Source organism: Phalangium opilio, unplaced genomic scaffold (genome assembly GCF_054372755.1).
Source record: "Phalangium opilio isolate 3A_F unplaced genomic scaffold, DU_Popi_V2 ptg000061l_1, whole genome shotgun sequence".
Taxonomy (NCBI): domain Eukaryota; kingdom Metazoa; phylum Arthropoda; class Arachnida; order Opiliones; family Phalangiidae; genus Phalangium; species Phalangium opilio.
Window position 1 is genome coordinate 2,982,254 of NW_028324178.1, and position 20,247 is coordinate 3,002,500.

At 44.3% G+C, this 20,247-nt stretch overlaps 27 non-coding genes across 27 annotated transcripts; all 27 read left to right on the top strand.

Moving 5' to 3' along the window:
- Positions 1-474: 474 nt before the first annotated feature.
- TRNAS-CGA (transfer RNA serine (anticodon CGA)) lies at positions 475-596 on the top strand. Its single transcript has 2 exons — positions 475-512; positions 551-596. It is a non-coding gene; the product is annotated as a tRNA-Ser (tRNA).
- Positions 597-663: 67 nt separating this feature from the next.
- Positions 664-785, top strand: TRNAL-CAA (transfer RNA leucine (anticodon CAA)). Its single transcript has 2 exons — positions 664-701; positions 740-785. It is a non-coding gene; the product is annotated as a tRNA-Leu (tRNA).
- A 1,197-nt stretch (positions 786-1,982) lies between these two features.
- Positions 1,983-2,104, top strand: TRNAS-CGA (transfer RNA serine (anticodon CGA)). The gene is made up of 2 exons: positions 1,983-2,020; positions 2,059-2,104. It is a non-coding gene; the product is annotated as a tRNA-Ser (tRNA).
- Positions 2,105-4,056: 1,952 nt separating this feature from the next.
- Positions 4,057-4,178, top strand: TRNAS-CGA (transfer RNA serine (anticodon CGA)). The gene is made up of 2 exons: positions 4,057-4,094; positions 4,133-4,178. It is a non-coding gene; the product is annotated as a tRNA-Ser (tRNA).
- A 256-nt stretch (positions 4,179-4,434) lies between these two features.
- On the top strand, positions 4,435-4,556 carry TRNAL-CAA (transfer RNA leucine (anticodon CAA)). Its single transcript has 2 exons — positions 4,435-4,472; positions 4,511-4,556. It is a non-coding gene; the product is annotated as a tRNA-Leu (tRNA).
- Positions 4,557-4,623: 67 nt separating this feature from the next.
- TRNAL-CAA (transfer RNA leucine (anticodon CAA)) lies at positions 4,624-4,745 on the top strand. The gene is made up of 2 exons: positions 4,624-4,661; positions 4,700-4,745. It is a non-coding gene; the product is annotated as a tRNA-Leu (tRNA).
- A 442-nt stretch (positions 4,746-5,187) lies between these two features.
- On the top strand, positions 5,188-5,309 carry TRNAS-CGA (transfer RNA serine (anticodon CGA)). The gene is made up of 2 exons: positions 5,188-5,225; positions 5,264-5,309. It is a non-coding gene; the product is annotated as a tRNA-Ser (tRNA).
- Positions 5,310-5,941: 632 nt separating this feature from the next.
- Positions 5,942-6,063, top strand: TRNAS-CGA (transfer RNA serine (anticodon CGA)). The gene is made up of 2 exons: positions 5,942-5,979; positions 6,018-6,063. It is a non-coding gene; the product is annotated as a tRNA-Ser (tRNA).
- A 67-nt stretch (positions 6,064-6,130) lies between these two features.
- Positions 6,131-6,252, top strand: TRNAL-CAA (transfer RNA leucine (anticodon CAA)). The gene is made up of 2 exons: positions 6,131-6,168; positions 6,207-6,252. It is a non-coding gene; the product is annotated as a tRNA-Leu (tRNA).
- A 1,197-nt stretch (positions 6,253-7,449) lies between these two features.
- TRNAS-CGA (transfer RNA serine (anticodon CGA)) lies at positions 7,450-7,571 on the top strand. Its single transcript has 2 exons — positions 7,450-7,487; positions 7,526-7,571. It is a non-coding gene; the product is annotated as a tRNA-Ser (tRNA).
- A 67-nt stretch (positions 7,572-7,638) lies between these two features.
- Positions 7,639-7,760, top strand: TRNAL-CAA (transfer RNA leucine (anticodon CAA)). Its single transcript has 2 exons — positions 7,639-7,676; positions 7,715-7,760. It is a non-coding gene; the product is annotated as a tRNA-Leu (tRNA).
- A 1,010-nt stretch (positions 7,761-8,770) lies between these two features.
- On the top strand, positions 8,771-8,892 carry TRNAL-CAA (transfer RNA leucine (anticodon CAA)). The gene is made up of 2 exons: positions 8,771-8,808; positions 8,847-8,892. It is a non-coding gene; the product is annotated as a tRNA-Leu (tRNA).
- A 619-nt stretch (positions 8,893-9,511) lies between these two features.
- TRNAL-CAA (transfer RNA leucine (anticodon CAA)) lies at positions 9,512-9,633 on the top strand. The gene is made up of 2 exons: positions 9,512-9,549; positions 9,588-9,633. It is a non-coding gene; the product is annotated as a tRNA-Leu (tRNA).
- Positions 9,634-9,700: 67 nt separating this feature from the next.
- On the top strand, positions 9,701-9,822 carry TRNAL-CAA (transfer RNA leucine (anticodon CAA)). The gene is made up of 2 exons: positions 9,701-9,738; positions 9,777-9,822. It is a non-coding gene; the product is annotated as a tRNA-Leu (tRNA).
- Positions 9,823-10,264: 442 nt separating this feature from the next.
- On the top strand, positions 10,265-10,386 carry TRNAS-CGA (transfer RNA serine (anticodon CGA)). The gene is made up of 2 exons: positions 10,265-10,302; positions 10,341-10,386. It is a non-coding gene; the product is annotated as a tRNA-Ser (tRNA).
- An 823-nt stretch (positions 10,387-11,209) lies between these two features.
- Positions 11,210-11,331, top strand: TRNAL-CAA (transfer RNA leucine (anticodon CAA)). The gene is made up of 2 exons: positions 11,210-11,247; positions 11,286-11,331. It is a non-coding gene; the product is annotated as a tRNA-Leu (tRNA).
- Positions 11,332-11,963: 632 nt separating this feature from the next.
- On the top strand, positions 11,964-12,085 carry TRNAS-CGA (transfer RNA serine (anticodon CGA)). The gene is made up of 2 exons: positions 11,964-12,001; positions 12,040-12,085. It is a non-coding gene; the product is annotated as a tRNA-Ser (tRNA).
- Positions 12,086-12,152: 67 nt separating this feature from the next.
- TRNAL-CAA (transfer RNA leucine (anticodon CAA)) lies at positions 12,153-12,274 on the top strand. The gene is made up of 2 exons: positions 12,153-12,190; positions 12,229-12,274. It is a non-coding gene; the product is annotated as a tRNA-Leu (tRNA).
- A 1,197-nt stretch (positions 12,275-13,471) lies between these two features.
- Positions 13,472-13,593, top strand: TRNAS-CGA (transfer RNA serine (anticodon CGA)). Its single transcript has 2 exons — positions 13,472-13,509; positions 13,548-13,593. It is a non-coding gene; the product is annotated as a tRNA-Ser (tRNA).
- A 256-nt stretch (positions 13,594-13,849) lies between these two features.
- Positions 13,850-13,971, top strand: TRNAL-CAA (transfer RNA leucine (anticodon CAA)). The gene is made up of 2 exons: positions 13,850-13,887; positions 13,926-13,971. It is a non-coding gene; the product is annotated as a tRNA-Leu (tRNA).
- Positions 13,972-14,413: 442 nt separating this feature from the next.
- Positions 14,414-14,535, top strand: TRNAS-CGA (transfer RNA serine (anticodon CGA)). The gene is made up of 2 exons: positions 14,414-14,451; positions 14,490-14,535. It is a non-coding gene; the product is annotated as a tRNA-Ser (tRNA).
- A 256-nt stretch (positions 14,536-14,791) lies between these two features.
- TRNAL-CAA (transfer RNA leucine (anticodon CAA)) lies at positions 14,792-14,913 on the top strand. The gene is made up of 2 exons: positions 14,792-14,829; positions 14,868-14,913. It is a non-coding gene; the product is annotated as a tRNA-Leu (tRNA).
- A 1,009-nt stretch (positions 14,914-15,922) lies between these two features.
- On the top strand, positions 15,923-16,044 carry TRNAS-CGA (transfer RNA serine (anticodon CGA)). The gene is made up of 2 exons: positions 15,923-15,960; positions 15,999-16,044. It is a non-coding gene; the product is annotated as a tRNA-Ser (tRNA).
- Positions 16,045-17,054: 1,010 nt separating this feature from the next.
- Positions 17,055-17,176, top strand: TRNAS-CGA (transfer RNA serine (anticodon CGA)). The gene is made up of 2 exons: positions 17,055-17,092; positions 17,131-17,176. It is a non-coding gene; the product is annotated as a tRNA-Ser (tRNA).
- Positions 17,177-17,810: 634 nt separating this feature from the next.
- Positions 17,811-17,932, top strand: TRNAL-CAA (transfer RNA leucine (anticodon CAA)). The gene is made up of 2 exons: positions 17,811-17,848; positions 17,887-17,932. It is a non-coding gene; the product is annotated as a tRNA-Leu (tRNA).
- A 1,201-nt stretch (positions 17,933-19,133) lies between these two features.
- On the top strand, positions 19,134-19,255 carry TRNAL-CAA (transfer RNA leucine (anticodon CAA)). Its single transcript has 2 exons — positions 19,134-19,171; positions 19,210-19,255. It is a non-coding gene; the product is annotated as a tRNA-Leu (tRNA).
- Positions 19,256-19,511: 256 nt separating this feature from the next.
- Positions 19,512-19,633, top strand: TRNAL-CAA (transfer RNA leucine (anticodon CAA)). The gene is made up of 2 exons: positions 19,512-19,549; positions 19,588-19,633. It is a non-coding gene; the product is annotated as a tRNA-Leu (tRNA).
- The last annotated feature ends 614 nt before the right edge of the window (positions 19,634-20,247 follow it).

Genomic DNA, 20,247 nt, shown 5'->3' on the forward strand with positions numbered 1-20,247 from the left:
GAGGGCGTGGGTTCGAGTCCCACTTCTGACACGATATGTTTTATGAAATTAACTGGAAGAGATGTAATTTATAAAACGTCCCAATAGAATGAATCCAAGTCGGAGTGGCCGAGCGGTCTAAGTCGCCAAACTCAAGGGACTCAGTTTCCATCGTTCGCAACGTGAATCTGTGTATTCTGGTCCTCGAATGAGGGCGTGGGTTCGAGTCCCACTTCTGACACGATATGTTTTATGAAATTAACTGGAAGAGATGTAATTTATAAAACGTCCCAATTGAAAGAATCCATGTCAGGATGGCCGAGCGGTCTAAGACGCCAGACTCAAGGGGCTCTGTTTCCTTCGTTCACAACGTGAATCTGTGTATTCTGGTCCTCGTATGAGGGCGTGGGTTCGAATCCCATTTCTGACACGATATGTTTTATGAAAATAACTGGAAGAGATGTAATTTAAAACGTCCTAACTAGATATAACCATGTCAGGATGGCCGAGTGGTCTAATGCGCCAGACTCGAAAGGCTTAGTTTCATTCCTTCCCGATGTGTATCTGTGTATTCTGGTCCTCGTATGAGAGCGTGGGTTCGAATCCCACTTCTGACACGATATGTTTTATGAAATTAACTAGAATAGATTTAATTTATAAAACGTCCCAATTGAAAGAATCCATGTCAGGATGGCCGAGCGGTCTAAGGCGCCAGACTCAAGGGGCTCAGTTTCCTTCGTTCACAACGTGAATCTGTGTATTCTGGTCCTCGTTTGAGGGCGTGGGTTCGAGTCCCACTTCTGACACGATATGTTTTATGAAATTAACTGGAAGAAATGTAATTTATAAAACATCCCAATTGAACGAATGCAAGTTAGGGTGGCCGAGAGGTCTAAGGCGCCAGACTCAAGGGACTCAGTTTCCATCGTTCGCAACGTGAATCTGTGTATTCTGGTCCTCGTATGAGAGCGTGGGTTCGAATCCCACTTCTGACACGATATGTTTTATGAAATTAACTGGAAGAGATGTAATTTATAAAACGTCCCAATAGAATGAATCCAAGTCGGAGTGGCCGAGCGGTCTAAGTCGCCAGACTCAAGGGACTCAGTTTCCATCGTTCGCAACGTGAGTCTGTGTATTCTGGTCCTCGTATGAGAGCGTGGGTTCGAATACTACTTCTGACACGATATGTTTTATGAAATTAACTAGAATAGATGTAATTTATAAAACGTCCCAATTGAAAGAATCCATGTCAGGATGGCCGAGCGGTCTAAGACGCCAGACTCAAGGGGCTCTGTTTCCTTCGTTCACAACGTGAATCTGTGTATTCTGGTCCTCGTATGAGGGCGTGGGTTCGAATCCCATTTCTGACACGATATGTTTTATGAAAATAACTGGAAGAGATGTAATTTAAAACGTCCTAACTAGATATAACCATGTCAGGATGGCCGAGCGGTCTAAGGCGCCAGACTCAAGGGGCTTAGTTTCATTCCTTCCCGATGTGTATCTGTGTATTCTGGACCTCGAATGAGGGTCTGGGTTCGAATCCCGCTTCTGACACGATATGTTTTATGAAATTAACTGGAAGAGATGTAATTTATAAAACGTCCCAATAGAATGAATCCAAGTCGGAGTGGCCGAGCGGTCTAAGTCGCCAGACTCAAGGGACTCAGTTTCCATCGTTCGCAACGTGAATCTGTGTATTCTGGTCCTCGTATGAGAGCGTGGGTTCGAATACTACTTCTGACACGATATGTTTTATGAAATTAACTAGAATAGATTTAATTTATAAAACGTCCCAATTGAAAGAATCCATGTCAGGATGGCCGAGCGGTCTAAGACGCCAGACTCAAGGGGCTCAGTTTCCTTCGTTCGCAACGTGAATCTGTGTATTCTTGTCCTCGTATGAGGGCGTGGGTTCGAATCCCATTTCTGACACGATATGTTTTATGAAAATAACTGGAAGAGATGTAATTTAAAACGTCCTAACTAGATATAACCATGTCAGGATGGCCGAGTGGTCTAATGCGCCAGACTCGAAAGGCTTAGTTTCACTCCTTCCCGATGTGTATCTGTGTATTCTGGTCCTCGTATGAGAGCGTGGGTTCAAATCCCACTTCTGACACGATATGTTTTATGAAATTAACTAGAATAGATTTAATTTATAAAACGTCCCAATTGAAAGAATCCATGTCAGGATGGCCGAGCGGTCTAAGGCGCCAGACTCAAGGGGCTCAGTTTCCATCGTTCGCAACGTGAATCTGTGTATTCTTGTCCTCGTATTAGAGCGTGGGTTCGAATCCCACTTCTGACACGATATGTTTTATGAAATTAACTGGAAGAGATGTAATTTATAAAACGTCCCAATTGAATGAATCCAAGTCAGGGTGGCCGGGCGGTCTAAGGCGCCAGACTCAAGGGGCTCAGTTTCCTTCGTTCACAACGTGAGTCTGTGTATTCTAGTCCTCGTATGAGGGCGTGGGTTCGAATCCCACTTCTGAAACGATAAGTTTTATGAAATTAACTGGAAGAGATGTAATTTGTAAAACGTCCCAATTGAATGAATCCAAGTCAGGGTGGCCGAGCGGTCTAAGGCGCCAGACTCAAGGGGCTTAGTTTCATTCCTTCCCGATGTGTATCTGTGTATTCTGGACCTCGAATGAGGGTCTGGGTTCGAATCCCGCTTCTGACACGATATGTTTTATGAAATTAACTGGAAGAGATGTAATTTATAAAACGTCCCAATAGAATGAATCCAAGTCGGAGTGGCCGAGCGGTCTAAGTCGCCAGACTCAAGGGACTCAGTTTCCATCGTTCGCAACGTGAATCTGTGTATTCTGGTCCTCGTATGAGAGCGTGGGTTCGAATCCCACTTCTGACACGATATGTTTTATGAAATTAACTAGAATAGATGTAATTTATTAAACGTCCCAATTGAAAGAATCCATGTCAGGATGGCCGAGCGGTCTAAGACGCCAGACTCAAGGTGCTCTGTTTCCTTCGTTCACAACGTGAATCTGTGTATTCTGGTCCTCGTATGAGGGCGTGGGTTCGAATCCCATTTCTGACACGATATGTTTTATGAAAATAACTGGAAGAGATGTAATTTAAAACGTCCTAACTAGATATAACCATGTCAGGATGGCCGAGTGGTCTAATGCGCCAGACTCGAAAGGCTTAGTTTCATTCCTTCCCGATGTGTATCTGTGTATTCTGGTCCTCGTATGAGAGCGTGGGTTCGAATACTACTTCTGACACGATATGTTTTATGAAATTAACTAGAATAGATTTAATTTATAAAACGTCCCAATTGAAAGAATCCATGTCAGGATGGCCGAGCGGTCTAAGGCGCCAGGCTCAAGGGGCTCAGTTTCCTTCGTTCACAACGTGAATCTGTGTATTCTGGTCCTCGTATGAGGGCGTGGGTTCGAGTCCCACTTCTGACACGATATGTTTTATGAAATTAACTGGAACAGATGTAATTTATAAAACATCCCAATTGAACGAATCCAAGTTAGGGTGGCCGAGTGGTCTAAGGCGCCAGACTCAAGGGGCTCAGTTTCCATCGTTCACAACGTGAATCTGTGTATTCTGGCCCTCGAATGAGGGCGTGGGTTCGAGTCCCACTTCTGACACGATATTTTTATGAAATTAACTGGAAGAGATGTAATTTATAAAACGTCCCAATAGAATGAATCCAAGTCGGAGTGGCCGAGCGGTCTAAGTCGCCAGACTCAAGGGACTCAGTTTCCATCGTTCGCAACGTGAATCTGTGTATTCTGGTCCTCGTATGAGAGCGTGGGTTCGAATACTACTTCTGACACGATATGTTTTATGAAATTAACTAGAATAGATTTAATTTATAAAACGTCCCAATTGAAAGAATCCAAGTTAGGGTGGCCGAGTGGTCTAAGGCGCCAGACTCAAGGGGCTCAGTTTCCATCGTTCACAACGTGAATCTGTGTATTCTGGTCCTCGTATGAGGGCGTGGGTTCGAATCCCATTTCTGACACGATATGTTTTATGAAAATAACTGGAAGAGATGTAATTTGAAACGTCCTAACTAGATATAACCATGTCAGGATGGCCGAGTGGTCCAATGCGCCAGACTCGAAAGGCTTAGTTTCACTCCTTCCCGATGTGTATCTGTGTATTCTGGCCCTCGAATGAGGGCCTGGGTTCGAATCCCACTTCTGACACGATATGTTTTATGAAATTAACTGGAAGAGATGTAATTTATAAAACATCCCAATTGAATGAATCCAAGTTAGGGTGGCCGAATGGTCTAAGGCGCCAGACTCAAGGGGCTCAGTTTCCTTCGTTCACAACGTGAATCTGTGTATCCTGGCCCTCGAATGAGGGCCTGGGTTCGAATCCCACTTCTGACACGATATGTTTTATGAAATTAACTGGAAGAGATGTATTTTGTAAAACGTCGCAATAGAATGAATCCAAGTCAGGATGGCCGAGCGGTCTAAGGCGCCAGACTCAAGGGACTCAGTTTCCATCGTTCGCAACGTGAATATGTGTATTCTGGTCCTCGTATGAGAGCGTGGGTTCGAATCCCACTTCTGACACGATATGTTTTATGAAATTAACTAGAATAGATGTAATTTATAAAACGTCCCAATTGAATGAATCCAAGTCGGGGTGGCCGAGTGGTCTAAGGCGCCAGACTCAAGGGGCTCAGATTCCTTCGTTCGCAATGTGAATCTGTGTATTCTGGTCCTCGTATGAGGGCGTGGGTTCGAATCCCACTTCTGACACGATATGTTTATGAAATTAACTAGAATAAATGTAATTTATAAAACGTCCCAATTGAAAGAATCCATGTCAGGATGGCCGAGCGGTCTAAGGCGCCAGACACAAGGGGCTCAGTTTCCTTCGTTCACAACGTGAATCTGTGTATTCTGGTCCTCGTTTGAGGGCGTGGGTTCGAATCCCACTTCTGACACGATTTGTTTTATGAAATTAACTGGAAGAGATGTAATTTATAAAACGTCCCAATTGAATGAATCCAAGTCGGAGTGGCCGAGCGGTCTAAGTCGCCAGACTCTAGGGACTCAGTTTCCATCGTTCGCAACGTGAATCTGTGTATTCTGGTCCTCGTATGAGGGCGTGGGTTCGAATCCCATTTCTGACACGATATGTTTTATGAAAATAACTGAAAGAGATGTAATTTAAAACGTCCTAACTAGATATAACCATGTCAGGATGGCCGAGTGGTCTAATGCGCCAGACTCGAAAGGCTTAGTTTCACTCCTTCCCGATGTGTATCTGTGTATTCTGGTCCTCGTATGAGAGCGTGGGTTCAAATCCCACTTCTGACACGATATGTTTTATGAAATTAACTAGAATAGATTTAATTTATAAAACGTCCCAATTGAAAGAATCCATGTCAGGATGGCCGAGCGGTCTAAGGCGCCAGACTCAAGGGGCTCAGTTTCCATCGTTCGCAACGTGAATCTGTGTATTCTTGTCCTCGTATTAGAGCGTGGGTTCGAATCCCACTTCTGACACGTTATGTTTTATGAAATTAACTGGAAGAGATGTAATTTATAAAACGTCCCAATTGAATGAATCCAAGTCAGGGTGGCCGGGCGGTCTAAGGCGCCAGACACAAGGGGCTCAGTTTCCTTCGTTCACAACGTGAATCTGTGTATTCTGGTCCTCGTTTGAGGGCGTGGGTTCGAATCCCACTTCTGACACGATTTGTTTTATGAAATTAACTGGAAGAGATGTAATTTATAAAACGTCCCAATTGAATGAATCCAAGTCGGAGTGGCCGAGCGGTCTAAGTCGCCAGACTCTAGGGACTCAGTTTCCATCGTTCGCAACGTGAATCTGTGTATTCTGGTCCTCGTATGAGGGCGTGGGTTCGAATCCCATTTCTGACACGATATGTTTTATGAAAATAACTGAAAGAGATGTAATTTAAAACGTCCTAACTAGATATAACCATGTCAGGATGGCCGAGTGGTCTAATGCGCCAGACTCGAAAGGCTTAGTTTCATTCCTTCCCGATGTGTATCTGTGTATTCTGGTCCTCGTATGAGAGCGTGGGTTCGAATCCCACTTCTGACACGATATGTTTTATGAAATTAACTAGAATAGATTTAATTTATAAAACGTCCCAATTGAAAGAATCCATGTCAGGATGGCCGAGCGGTCTAAGGCGCCAGACTCAAGGGGCTCAGTTTCCTTCGTTCACAACGTGAATCTGTGTATTCTGGTCCTCGTTTGAGGGCGTGGGTTCGAGTCCCACTTCTGACACGATATGTTTTATGAAATTAACTGGAAGAAATGTAATTTATAAAACATCCCAATTGAACGAATGCAAGTTAGGGTGGCCGAGAGGTCTAAGGCGCCAGACTCAAGGGACTCAGTTTCCATCGTTCGCAACGTGAATCTGTGTATTCTGGTCCTCGTATGAGAGCGTGGGTTCGAATCCCACTTCTGACACGATATGTTTTATGAAATTAACTGGAAGAGATGTAATTTATAAAACGTCCCAATAGAATGAATCCAAGTCGGAGTGGCCGAGCGGTCTAAGTCGCCAGACTCAAGGGACTCAGTTTCCATCGTTCGCAACGTGAGTCTGTGTATTCTGGTCCTCGTATGAGAGCGTGGGTTCGAATACTACTTCTGACACGATATGTTTTATGAAATTAACTAGAATAGATGTAATTTATAAAACGTCCCAATTGAAAAAATCCATGTCAGGATGGCCGAGCGGTCTAAGACGCCAGACTCAAGGGGCTCTGTTTCCTTCGTTCACAACGTGAATCTGTGTATTCTGGTCCTCGTATGAGGGCGTGGGTTCGAATCCCATTTCTGACACGATATGTTTTATGAAAATAACTGGAAGAGATGTAATTTAAAACGTCCTAACTAGATATAACCATGTCAGGATGGCCGAGCGGTCTAAGGCGCCAGACTCAAGGGGCTTAGTTTCATTCCTTCCCGATGTGTATCTGTGTATTCTGGACCTCGAATGAGGGTCTGGGTTCGAATCCCGCTTCTGACACGATATGTTTTATGAAATTAACTGGAAGAGATGTAATTTATAAAACGTCCCAATAGAATGAATCCAAGTCGGAGTGGCCGAGCGGTCTAAGTCGCCAGACTCAAGGGACTCAGTTTCCATCGTTCGCAACGTGAATCTGTGTATTCTGGTCCTCGTATGAGAGCGTGGGTTCGAATCCCACTTCTGACACGATATGTTTTATGAAATTAACTAGAATAGATGTAATTTATTAAACGTCCCAATTGAAAGAATCCATGTCAGGATGGCCGAGCGGTCTAAGACGCCAGACTCAAGGTGCTCTGTTTCCTTCGTTCACAACGTGAATCTGTGTATTCTGGTCCTCGTATGAGGGCGTGGGTTCGAATCCCATTTCTGACACGATATGTTTTATGAAAATAACTGGAAGAGATGTAATTTAAAACGTCCTAACTAGATATAACCATGTCAGGATGGCCGAGTGGTCTAATGCGCCAGACTCGAAAGGCTTAGTTTCATTCCTTCCCGATGTGTATCTGTGTATTCTGGTCCTCGTATGAGAGCGTGGGTTCGAATCCCACTTCTGACACGATATGTTTTATGAAATTAACTAGAATAGATTTAATTTATAAAACGTCCCAATTGAAAGAATCCATGTCAGGATGGCCGAGCGGTCTAAGGCGCCAGACTCAAGGGGCTCAGTTTCCTTCGTTCACAACGTGAATCTGTGTATTCTGGTCCTCGTTTGAGGGCGTGGGTTCGAGTCCCACTTCTGACACGATATGTTTTATGAAATTAACTGGAAGAAATGTAATTTATAAAACATCCCAATTGAACGAATCCAAGTTAGGGTGGCCGAGAGGTCTAAGGCGCCAGACTCAAGGGGCTCAGTTTCCATCGTTCACAACGTGAATCTGTGTATTCTGGCCCTCGAATGAGGGCGTGGGTTCGAGTCCCACTTCTGACACGATATGTTTTATGAAATTAACTGGAAGAGATGTAATTTATAAAACGTCCCAATAGAATGAATCCAAGTCGGAGTGGCCGAGCGGTCTAAGTCGCCAGACTCAAGGGACTCAGTTTCCATCGTTCGCAACGTGAATCTGTGTATTCTGGTCCTCGTATGAGAGCGTGGGTTCGAATACTACTTCTGACACGATATGTTTTATGAAATTAACTAGAATAGATGTAATTTATAAAACGTCCCAATTGAAAGAATCCATGTCAGGATGGCCGAGCGGTCTAAGACGCCAGACTCAAGGGGCTCTGTTTCCTTCGTTCACAACGTGAATCTGTGTATTCTGGTCCTCGTATGAGGGCGTGGGTTCGAATCCCATTTCTGACACGATATGTTTTATGAAAATAACTGGAAGAGATGTAATTTAAAACGTCCTAACTAGATATAACCATGTCAGGATGGCCGAGCGGTCTAAGGCGCCAGACTCAAGGGGCTTAGTTTCATTCCTTCCCGATGTGTATCTGTGTATTCTGGACCTCGAATGAGGGTCTGGGTTCGAATCCCGCTTCTGACACGATATGTTTTATGAAATTAACTGGAAGAGATGTAATTTATAAAACGTCCCAATAGAATAAATCCAAGTCGGAGTGGCCGAGCGGTCTAAGTCGCCAGACTCAAGGGACTCAGTTTCCATCGTTCGCAACGTGAATCTGTGTATTCTGGTCCTCGTATGAGAGCGTGGGTTCGAATACTACTTCTGACACGATATGTTTTATGAAATTAACTAGAATAGATTTAATTTATAAAACGTCCCAATTGAAAGAATCCATGTCAGGATGGCCGAGCGGTCTAAGGCGCCAGACTCAAGGGGCTCAGTTTCCTTCGTTCACAACGTGAATCTGTGTATTCTGGTCCTCGTATGAGGGCGTGGGTTCGAGTCCCACTTCTGACACGATATGTTTTATGAAATTAACTGGAACAGATGTAATTTATAAAACATCCCAATTGAACGAATCCAAGTTAGGGTGGCCGAGTGGTCTAAGGCGCCAGACTCAAGGGGCTCAGTTTCCATCGTTCACAACGTGAATCTGTGTATTCTGGCCCTCGAATGAGGGCGTGGGTTCGAGTCCCACTTCTGACACGATATTTTTATGAAATTAACTGGAAGAGATGTAATTTATAAAACGTCCCAATAGAATGAATCCAAGTCGGAGTGGCCGAGCGGTCTAAGGGGCTCAGTTTCCTTCCTTTGCAACGTGAATCTGTGTATTCTGCTCCTCGTATGAGGGCCTGGGTTCGAATCCCACTTGTGACACGATATGTTTTATGAAATTAACTGGAAGAGATGTAATTTATAAAACATCCCAATTGAATGAATCCAAGTTAGGGTGGCCGAATGGTCTAAGGCGCCAGACTCAAGGGGCTCAGTTTCCTTCGTTCACAACGTGAATCTGTGTATCCTGGCCCTCGAATGAGGGCCTGGGTTCGAATCCCACTTCTGACACGATATGTTTTATGAAATTAACTGGAAGAGATGTAATTTGTAAAACGTCGCAATAGAATGAATCCAAGTCAGGATGGCCGAGCGGTCTAAGGCGCCAGACTCAAGGGACTCAGTTTCCATCGTTCGCAACGTGAATATGTGTATTCTGGTCCTCGTATGAGAGCGTGGGTTCGAATCCCACTTCTGACACGATATGTTTTATGAAATTAACTAGAATAGATGTAATTTATAAAACGTCCCAATTGAATGAATCCAAGTCGGGGTGGCCGAGTGGTCTAAGGCGCCAGACTCAAGGGGCTCAGATTCCTTCGTTCGCAATGTGAATCTGTGTATTCTGGTCCTCGTATGAGGGCGTGGGTTCGAATCCCACTTCTGACACGATATGTTTATGAAATTAACTAGAATAAATGTAATTTATAAAACGTCCCAATTGAAAGAATCCATGTCAGGATGGCCGAGCGGTCTAAGGCGCCAGACACAAGGGGCTCAGTTTCCTTCGTTCACAACGTGAATCTGTGTATTCTGGTCCTCGTTTGAGGGCGTGGGTTCGAATCCCACTTCTGACACGATTTGTTTTATGAAATTAACTGGAAGAGATGTAATTTATAAAACGTCCCAATTGAATGAATCCAAGTCGGAGTGGCCGAGCGGTCTAAGTCGCCAGACTCTAGGGACTCAGTTTCCATCGTTCGCAACGTGAATCTGTGTATTCTGGTCCTCGTATGAGGGCGTGGGTTCGAATCCCATTTCTGACACGATATGTTTTATGAAAATAACTGAAAGAGATGTAATTTAAAACGTCCTAACTAGATATAACCATGTCAGGATGGCCGAGTGGTCTAATGCGCCAGACTCGAAAGGCTTAGTTTCACTCCTTCCCGATGTGTATCTGTGTATTCTGGTCCTCGTATGAGAGCGTGGGTTCAAATCCCACTTCTGACACGGTATGTTTTATGAAATTAACTAGAATAGATTTAATTTATAAAACGTCCCAATTGAAAGAATCCATGTCAGGATGGCCGAGCGGTCTAAGGCGCCAGACTCAAGGGGCTCAGTTTCCATCGTTCGCAACGTGAATCTGTGTATTCTTGTCCTCGTATTAGAGCGTGGGTTCGAATCCCACTTCTGACACGTTATGTTTTATGAAATTAACTGGAAGAGATGTAATTTATAAAACGTCCCAATTGAATGAATCCAAGTCAGGGTGGCCGGGCGGTCTAAGGCGCCAGACTCAAGGGGCTCAGTTTCCTTCGTTCACAACGTGAGTCTGTGTATTCTAGTCCTCGTATGAGGGCGTGGGTTCGAATCCCACTTCTGAAACGATAAGTTTTATGAAATTAACTGGAAGAGATGTAATTTGTAAAACGTCCCAATTGAATGAATCCAAGTCAGGGTGGCCGAGCGGTCTAAGGCGCCAGACTCAAGGGGCTTAGTTTCATTCCTTCCCGATGTGTATCTGTGTATTCTGGACCTCGAATGAGGGTCTGGGTTCGAATCCCGCTTCTGACACGATATGTTTTATGAAATTAACTGGAAGAGATGTAATTTATAAAACGTCCCAATAGAATGAATCCAAGTCGGAGTGGCCGAGCGGTCTAAGTCGCCAGACTCAAGGGACTCAGTTTCCACCGTTCGCAACGTGAATCTGTGTATTCTGGTCCTCGTATGAGAGCGTGGGTTCGAATCCCACTTCTGACACGATATGTTTTATGAAATTAACTAGAATAGATGTAATTTATAAAACGTCCCAATTGAAAGAATCCATGTCAGGATGGCCGAGCGGTCTAAGGCGCCAGACTCAAGGGGCTCAGTTTCCTTCGTTCACAACGTGAATCTGTGTATTCTGGTCCTCGTTTGAGGGCGTGGGTTCGAGTCCCACTTCTGACACGATATGTTTTATGAAATTAACTGGAAGAAATGTAATTTATAAAACATCCCAATTGAACGAATCCAAGTTAGGGTGGCCGAGAGGTCTAAGGCGCCAGACTCAAGGGGCTCAGTTTCCATCGTTCACAACGTGAATCTTTGTATTCTGGCCCTCGAATGAGGGCGTGGGTTCGAGTCCCACTTCTGACACGATATGTTTTATGAAATTAACTGGAAGAGATGTAATTTATAAAACGTCCCAATAGAATGAATCCAAGTCGGAGTGGCCGAGCGGTCTAAGTCGCCAGACTCAAGGGACTCAGTTTCCATCGTTCGCAACGTGAATCTGTGTATTCTGGTCCTCGAATGAGGGCGTGGGTTCGAGTCCCACTTCTGACACGATATGTTTTATGAAATTAACTGGAAGAGATGTAATTTATAAAACGTCCCAATTGAAAGCATCCATGTCAGGATGGCCGAGCGGTCTAAGACGCCAGACTCAAGGGGCTCTGTTTCCTTCGTTCACAACGTGAATCTGTGTATTCTGGTCCTCGTATGAGGGCGTGGGTTCGAATCCCATTTCTGACACGATATGTTTTATGAAAATAACTGGAAGAGATGTAATTTAAAACGTTCTAACTAGATATAACCATGTCAGGATGGCCGAGTGGTCTAATGCGCCAGACTCGAAAGGCTTAGTTTCATTCCTTCCCGATGTGTATCTGTGTATTCTGGTCCTCGTATGAGAGCGTGGGTTCGAATCCCACTTCTGACACGATATGTTTTATGAAATTAACTAGAATAGATTTAATTTATAAAACGTCCCAATTGAAAGAATCCATGTCAGGATGGCCGAGCGGTCTAAGGCGCCAGACTCAAGGGGCTCAGTTTCCTTCGTTCACAACGTGAATCTGTGTATTCTGATCCTCGTTTGAGGGCGTGGGTTCGAGTCCCACTTCTGACACGATATGTTTTATGAAATTAACTGGAAGAAATGTAATTTATAAAACATCCCAATTGAACGAATGCAAGTTAGGGTGGCCGAGAGGTCTAAGGCGCCAGACTCAAGGGGCTCAGTTTCCATCGTTCACAACGTGAATCTGTGTATTCTGGCCCTCGAATGAGGGCGTGGGTTCGAGTCCCACTTCTGACACGATATGTTTTATGAAATTAACTGGAAGAGATGTAATTTATAAAACGTCCCAATAGAATGAATCCAAGTCGGAGTGGCCGAGCGGTCTAAGTCGCCAGACTCAAGGGACTCAGTTTCCATCGTTCGCAACGTGAGTCTGTGTATTCTGGTCCTCGTATGAGAGCGTGGGTTCGAATACTACTTCTGACACGATATGTTTTATGAAATTAACTAGAATAGATGTAATTTATAAAACGTCCCAATTGAAAGAATCCATGTCAGGATGGCCGAGCGGTCTAAGACGCCAGACTCAAGGGGCTCTGTTTCCTTCGTTCACAACGTGAATCTGTGTATTCTGGTCCTCGTATGAGGGCGTGGGTTCGAATCCCATTTCTGACACGATATGTTTTATGAAAATAACTGGAAGAGATGTAATTTAAAACGTCCTAACTAGATATAACCATGTCAGGATGGCCGAGCGGTCTAAGGCGCCAGACTCAAGGGGCTTAGTTTCATTCCTTCCCGATGTGTATCTGTGTATTCTGGACCTCGAATGAGGGTCTGGGTTCGAATCCCGCTTCTGACACGATATGTTTTATGAAATTAACTGGAAGAGATGTAATTTATAAAACGTCCCAATAGAATGAATCCAAGTCGGAGTGGCCGAGCGGTCTAAGTCGCCAGACTCAAGGGACTCAGTTTCCATCGTTCGCAACGTGAATCTGTGTATTCTGGTCCTCGTATGAGAGCGTGGGTTCGAATACTACTTCTGACACGATATGTTTTATGAAATTAACTAGAATAGATTTAATTTATAAAACGTCCCAATTGAAAGAATCCATGTCAGGATGGCCGAGCGGTCTAAGACGCCAGACTCAAGGGGCTCTGTTTCCTTCGTTCACAACGTGAATCTGTGTATTCTGGTCCTCGTATGAGGGCGTGGGTTCGAATCCCATTTCTGACACAATATGTTTTATGAAAATAACTGGAAGAGATGTAATTTAAAACGTCCTAACTAGATATAACCATGTCAGGATGGCCGAGTGGTCTAATGCGCCAGACTCGAAAGGCTTAGTTTCACTCCTTCCCGATGTGTATTTGTGTATTCTGGTCCTCGTATGAGAGCGTGGGTTCAAATCCCACTTCTGACACGATATGTTTTATGAAATTAACTAGAATAGATTTAATTTATAAAACGTCCCAATTGAAAGAATCCATGTCAGGATGGCCGAGCGGTCTAAGGCGCCAGACTCAAGGGGCTCAGTTTCCATCGTTCGCAACGTGAATCTGTGTATTCTGGTCCTCGTATGAGAGCGTGGGTTCGAATACTACTTCTGACACGATATGTTTTATGAAATTAACTAGAATAGATTTAATTTATAAAACGTCCCAATTGAAAGAATCCATGTCAGGATGGCCGAGCGGTCTAAGGCGCCAGACTCAAGGGGCTCAGTTTCCTTCGTTCACAACGTGAATCTGTGTATTCTGGTCCTTGTATGAGGGCGTGGGTTCGAGTCCCACTTCTGACACGATATGTTTTATGAAATTAACTTGAACAGATGTAATTTATAAAACATCCCAATTGAACGAATCCGAGTTAGGGTGGCCGAGTGGTCTAAGGCGCCAGACTCAAGGGGCTCAGTTTCCATCGTTCACAACGTGAATCTGTGTATTCTGGCCCTCGAATGAGGGCGTGGGTTCGAGTCCCACTTCTGACACGATATTTTTATGAAATTAACTGGAAGAGATGTAATTTATAAAACTTCCCAATAGAATGAATCCAAGTCGGAGTGGCCGAGCGGTCTAAGTCGCCAGACTCAAGGGACTCATTTTCCATCGTTCGCAACGTGAATCTGTGTATTCTGGTCCTCGTATGAGAGCGTGGGTTCGAATACTACTTCTGACACGATATGTTTTATGAAATTAACTAGAATAGATTTAATTTAAAACGTCCTAACTAGATATAACCATGTCAGGATGGCCGAGTGGTCCAATGCGCCAGACTCGAAAGGCTTAGTTTCACTCCTTCCCGATGTGTATCTGTGTATTCTGGCTCTCGAAGGAGGGCCTGGGTTCGAATCCCACTTCTGACACGATATGTTTTATGAAATTAACTGGAAGAGATGTAATTTATAAAACATCCCAATTGAATGAATCCAAGTTAGGGTGGCCGAATGGTCTAAGGCGCCAGACTCAAGGGGCTCAGTTTCCTTCGTTCACAACGTGAATCTGTGTATCCTGGCCCTCGAATGAGGGCCTGGGTTCGAATCCCACTTCTGACACGATATGTTTTATGAAATTAACTGGAAGAGATGTAATTTGTAAAACGTCCCAATAGAATGAATCCAAGTCAGGATGGCCGAGCGGTCTAAGGCGCCAGACTCAAGGGACTCAGTTTCCATCGTTCGCAACGTGAATATGTGTATTCTGGTCCTCGTATGAGAGCGTGGGTTCGAATCCCACTTCTGACACGATATGTTTTATGAAATTAACTAGAATAGATGTAATTTATAAAACGTCCCAATTGAATGAATCCAAGTCGGGGTGGCCGAGTGGTCTAAGGCGCCAGACTCAAGGGGCTCAGATTCCTTCGTTCGCAATGTGAATCTGTGTATTCTGGTCCTCGTATGAGGGCGTTGGTTCGAATCCCACTTCTGACACGATATGTTTATGAAATTAACTAGAATAAATGTAATTTATAAAACGTCCCAATTGAAAGAATCCATGTCAGGATGGCCGAGCGGTCTAAGGCGCCAGACACAAGGGGCTCAGTTTCCTTCGTTCACAACGTGAATCTGTGTATTCTGGTCCTCGTTTGAGGGCGTGGGTTCGAATCCCACTTCTGACACGATTTGTTTTATGAAATTAACTGGAAGAGATGTAATTTATAAAACGTCCCAATTGAATGAATCCAAGTCGGGGTGGCCGAGCGGTCTAAGGTGCCAGACTCAAGGGGCTCAGTTTCCTTCGTTCACAACGTGAATCTGTGTATTCTGGTCCTCGTATGAGGGCGTGGGTTCGAATCCCGCTTCTGACACGATATGTTTTATGAAATTAACTGGAAGAGATGTAATTTATAAAACGTCCCAATAGAATGAATCCAAGTCGGAGTGGCCGAGCGGTCTAAGTCGCCAGACTCTAGGGACTCAGTTTCCATCGTTCGCAACGTGAATCTGTGTATTCTGGTCCTCCTATGAGAGCGTGGGTTCGAATCCCACTTCTGACACGATATGTTTTATGAAATTAACTAGAATAGATGTAATTTATAAAACGTCCCAATTGAAAGAATCCATGTCAGGATGACCGAGCGGTCTAAGACGCCAGACTCAAGGGGCTCTGTTTCCTTCGTTCACAACGTGAATCTTTGTATTCTGGTCCTCGTATGAGGGCGTGGGTTCGAATCCCATTTCTGACACGATATGTTTTATGAAAATATCTGGAAGAGATGTAATTTAAAACGTCCTAACTAGATATTACTATGTCAGGATGGCCGAGTGGTCTAATGCGCCAGACTCGAAAGGCTTAATTTCATTCCTTCTCGATGTGTATCTGTGTATTCTGGCCCTCGAATGAGGGCCTGGGTTCGAATCCCACTTCTGACACGATATGTTTTATGAAATTAACTGGAAGAGATGTAATTTATAAAACATCCCAATTGAATGAATCCAAGTTAGGGTGGCCGAATGGTCTAAGGCGCCAGACTCAAGGGGCTCAGTTTCCTTCGTTCACATCGTGAATCTGTGTATCCTGGCCCTCGAATGAGGGCCTGGGTTCGAATCCCACTTCTGACACGATATGTTTTATGAAATTAACTGGAAGAGATGTAATTTGTAAAACGTCCCAATAGAATGAATCCAAGTCGGGGTGGCCGAGCGGTCTAAGGCGCCAGACTCAAGGGACTCAGTTTCCATCGTTCGCAACGTGAATATGTGTATTCTGGTCCTCGTATGAGAGCGTGGGTTCGAATCCCACTTCTGACACGATATGTTTTATGAAATTAACTAGAATAGATGTAATTTATAAAACGTCCCAATTGAAAGAATCCATGTCAGGATGCCCGAGCGGTCTAAGGCACCAGACTCAAGGGGCTCAGTTTCCTTCGTTCACAACGTGAATCTGTGTATTCTGTTCCTCGTATGAGGGCGTGGGTTCGAATCCCACTTCTGACACGATATGTTTTATGAAATTAACTGGAAGAGATGTAATTTATAAAACATCCCAATTGAACGAATCCAAGTTACGGTGGCCGAGTGGTCTAAGGCGCCAGACTCAAGGGGCTCAGTTTCCATCGTTCACAACGTGAATCTGTGTATTCTGGCCCTCGAATGAGGGCCTGGGTTCGAATCCCACTTCTGACACGATATGTTTTATGAAATTAACTGGAAGAGATGTAATTTATAAAACGTCCCAATTGAATGAATCGAAGTCGGGGTGGCCGAGTGGTCTAAGGCTCCAGACTCAAGGGGCTCAGATTCCTTCGTTCGCAATGTGAATCTGTGTATTCTGGTCCTCGTATGAGGGCGTGGGTTCGAATCCCATTTCTGACACGATATGTTTTATGAAAATATCTGGAAGAGATGTAATTTAAAACGTCCTAACTAGATATAACTATGTCAGGATGGCCGAGTGGTCTAATGCGCCAGACTCGAAAGGCTTAATTTCATTCCTTCTCGATGTGTATCTGTATATTCTGGCCCTCGAATGAGGGCCTGGGTTCGAATCCCACTTCTGACACGATATGTTTTATGAAATTAACTGGAAGAGATGTAATTTATAAAACATCCCAATTGAATGAATCCAAGTTAGGGTGGCCGAATGGTCTAAGGCGCCAGACTCAAGGGGCTTAGTTTCCTTCGTTCACAACGTGAATCTGTGTATCCTGGCCCTCGAATGAGGGCCTGGGTTCGAATCCCACTTCTGACACGATATGTTTTATGAAATTAACTGGAAGAGATGTAATTTGTAAAACGTCCCAATAGAATGAATCCAAGTCGGGGTGGCCGAGCGGTCTAAGGCGCCAGACTCAAGGGACTCAGTTTCCATCGTTCGCAACGTGAATATGTGTATTCTGGTCCTCGTATGAGAGCGTGGGTTCGAATCCCACTTCTGACACGATATGTTTTATGAAATTAACTAGAATAGATGTAATTTATAAAACGTCCCAATTGAAAGAATCCATGTCAGGATGCCCGAGCGGTCTAAGGCACCAGACTCAAGGGGCTCAGTTTCCTTCGTTCACAACGTGAATCTGTGTATTCTGGTCCTCGTATGAGGGCGTGGGTTCGAATCCCACTTCTGACACGATATGTTTTATGAAATTAACTGGAAGAGATGTAATTTATAAAACGTCCCAATTGAATGAATCCAAGTCGGGGTGGCCGAGTGGTCTAAGGCGCCAGACTCAAGGGGCTCAGATTCCTTCGTTCGCAATGTGAATCTGTGTATTCTGGTCCTCGTATGAGGGCGTGGGTTCGAATCCCACTTCTGACACGATATGTTTTATGAAATTAACTAGAATAAATGTAATTTATAAAACGTCCCAATTGAAAGAATCCATGTCAGGATGGCCGAGCGGTCTAAGGCGCCAGACACAAGGGGCTCAGTTTCCTTCGTTCACAACGTGGATCTGTGTATTCTGGTCCTCGTTTGAGGGCGTGGGTTCGAATCCCACTTCTGACACGATTTGTTTTATGAAATTAACTGGAAGAGATGTAATTTATAAAACGTCCCAATTGAATGAATCCAAGTCGGGGTGGCCGAGTGGTCTAAGGCGCCAGACTCAAGGGGCTCAGTTTCCTTCGTTCACAACGTGAATCTGTGTATTCTGGTCCTCGTATGAGGGCCTCGGTTCGAATCCCACTTCTGACACGATATGTTTTATGAAATTAACTGGAAGAGATGTAATTTATAAAACGTCCCAATTGAATGAATCCAAGTCGGGGTGGCCGAACGGTCTACGGCGCCAGACTCATGGGGCTCAGTTTCCTTCGTTCTTAACGTGAATCTGTGTATTCTGCTCCTCGTATGAGGGCGTGGGTTCGAATCCCACTTCTGACACGATATGTTTTATGAAATTAACTGGAAGAGATGTAATTAAGAAAACATCCCAATTGAATGAATCAAAGTTAGAGTGGCCGAGCGGTCTAAGGCGCCAGACTCAAAGGGCTAAGTTTCCTTCGTTCACAACGTGAATATGTGTATGCTGGTCCTCGTATGAGGGGGTGGGTTCGAATCCCACTTCTGAAACGATATGTTGTATGAAATTAACTAGAATAGATGTAATTTATAAAACGTCCCAATTGAAAGAATCCATGTCAGGATGCCCGAGCGGTCTAAGGCACCAGACTCAAGGGGCTCAGTTTCCTTCGTTCACAACGTGAATCTGTGTATTCTGGTCCTCGTATGAGGGCGTGGGTTCGAATCCCACTTCTGACACGATATGTTTTATGAAATTAACTGGAAGAGATGTAATTTATAAAACATCCCAATTGAACGAATCCAAGTTAGGGTGGCCGAGTGGTCTAAGGCGCCAGACTTAAGGGGCTCAGTTTCCATCGTTCACAACGTGAATCTGTGTATTCTGGCCCTCGAATGAGGGCCTGGGTTCGAATCCCACTTCTGACACGATATGTTTTATGAAATTAACTGGAAGAGATGTAATTTATAAAACGTCCCAATTGAATGAATCCAAGTCGGGGTGGCCGAGTGGTCTAAGGCGCCAGACTCAAGGGGCTCAGATTCCTTCGTTCGCAATGTGAATCTATGTATTCTGGTCCTCGTATGAGGGCGTGGGTTCGAATCCCACTTCTGACACGATATGTTTTATGAAATTAACTAGAATAAATGTAATTTATAAAACGTCCCAATTGAAAGAATCCATGTCAGGATGCCCGAGCGGTCTAAGGCACCAGACTCAAGGGGCTCAGTTTCCTTCGTTCACAACGTGAATCTGTGTATTCTGGTCCTCGTATGAGGGCGTGGGTTCGAATCCCACTTCTGACACGATATGTTTTATGAAATTAACTGGAAGAGATGTAATTTATAAAACGTCCCAATTGAATGAATCCAAGTCGGGGTGGCCGAGTGGTCTAAGGCGCCAGACTCAAGGGGCTCAGATTCCTTCGTTCGCAATGTGAATCTGTGTATTCTGGTCCTCGTATGAGGGCGTGGGTTCGAATCCCACTTCTGACACGATATGTTTTATGAAATTAACTAGAATAAATGTAATTTATAAAACGTCCCAATTGAAAGAATCCATGTCAGGATGGCCGAGCGGTCAAAGGCGCCAGACACAAGGGGCTCAGTTTCCTTCGTTCACAACGTGAATCTGTGTATTCTGGTCCTCGTTTGAGGGCGTGGGTTCGAATCCCACTTCTGACACGATTTGTTTTATGAAATTAACTGGAAGAGATGTAATTTATAAAACGTCCCAATTGAATGAATCCAAGTCGGGGTGGCCGAGTGGTCTAAGGCGCCAGACTCAAGGGGCTCAGTTTCCTTCGTTCACAACGTGAATCTGTGTATTCTGGTCCTCGTATGAGGGCCTCGGTTCGAATCCCACTTCTGACACGATATGTTTTATGAAATTAACTGGAAGAGATGTAATTTATAAAACGTCCCAATTGAATGAATCCAAGTCGGGGTGGCCGAACGGTCTACGGCGCCAGACTCAAGGGGCTCAGTTTCCTTCGTTCTTAACGTGAATCTGTGTATTCTGCTCCTCGTATGAGGGCGTGGGTTCGAATCCCACTTCTGACACGATATGTTTTATGAAATTAACTGGAAGAGATGTAATTAAGAAAACA